A 1,267-nucleotide genomic window follows, 5' to 3' on the forward strand; every position below is an offset into this window, starting at 1 on the left:
GAGTGTTAGAATTCCCAAATCAACAGGAGAAGAGGAATTTGAAACATCTGGCACCAATTGCTACAGAAAATATTAAACTCAGCCTAACTCCTAGCCAGTTATAAATCATTATACCAAAGTCCTTTTACTCTATATATTGTTTCTGGCTTTCAGGAAAATATTACATAGTATGCTAAAAGACATGAAGATAAGCTGTAGCCCTGCTGCAACCTGGCTGCTCCCAGCCGGCTGGCCTGCCCCGGCTTTGCTGCTCTCTGGATTCTAGGGGGGCCAGGAGGGCCTGGGAGTGGGCGTGGGGTGCGAGGCGGAGGTCCGGGCTGGGCTGCCCGGGCTGCGGAAGGGTCCAACCCCACGTGTGCGGCGTTTGCTCTTCGCTTCCTAATTTTTCTAAACACACGTGCTCTGAAATTTGGCATCCGGAGTTACAGTGAAGGATGAAGTCATGAAAGTTTTTAATGATATGAAAGTAAGGAAATCTTCTACACAAGAGGAGATCAAGAAAAGAAAGAAAGCAGTTCTCTTCTGTTTAAGTGATGACAAAAGACAAATAGTTGTAGAGGAAGCCAAGCAGATCTTGGTGCATGACATTGATGATACTGTAGAGGGCCCCTATACATCTTTTGTGAAGTTGCTACCTCTGAATGATTGCCGATATGCTTTGTACGATGCAACATAAGAAACAAAAGAGTCTAAGAAAGAAGACCTAGTATTTATATTCTGGGCTCCTGAAAGTGCACTCTTAAAAAGCAAGATGATTTATGCTAGCTCTAAAGATGCCATTAAAAAGAAATTTACAGGTGTTAAACACGAGTGGCAAGTAAATGTCTTGGATGATATTAAGGACCGGTCAATTGGGAGGCAATGTAGTAGTTTCACTTGAAGGAAAACCATTATAATGTGACCATCAAGTGCCATCTGAATCTTAAGGGGGTTTCATTTCTCCACCTCAGTTCATTGGAATAGCATTAGGTGTGTTTTTGTTTTTTTCCCTTTCCACTGGGCCCTTCCAACACTGTGAATGAAGGAGATATCATTCATTTAAGCAGCCTGTCAGGGATTGCCATTAGACTCTAATATGGTTCCTTTTATGTAGAACCCAAGAAATACCTTCCTATCTTATTTTAGCCAAAACAACTGGTTATATGCCTCCCTTGCAGCAAGCCCTACAGTGAATGTGATTGTCAATGTGAATAGTCTAGAATACTGCAAAGGGTAAGCAGATTGAATGCCTTGAAAGTATTATCCACTGGTCAGATGGTGAACTTTT

The 1,267-nt window shown here is 42.2% G+C and overlaps 1 pseudogene across 1 annotated transcript; it reads left to right on the forward strand.

Annotated features, from left to right (window-relative positions):
- Positions 1 to 418: 418 nt before the first annotated feature.
- Positions 419 to 975, forward strand: LOC306653528 (cofilin-2-like; annotated as a pseudogene). The gene has a single exon. The product of its transcript is annotated as a cofilin-2-like (transcript).
- The last annotated feature ends 292 nt before the right edge of the window (positions 976 to 1,267 follow it).

Source organism: Sciurus vulgaris (genome assembly GCF_902686455.1).
Source record: "Sciurus vulgaris genome assembly, chromosome: 2".
NCBI lineage: Eukaryota > Metazoa > Chordata > Mammalia > Rodentia > Sciuridae > Sciurus > Sciurus vulgaris.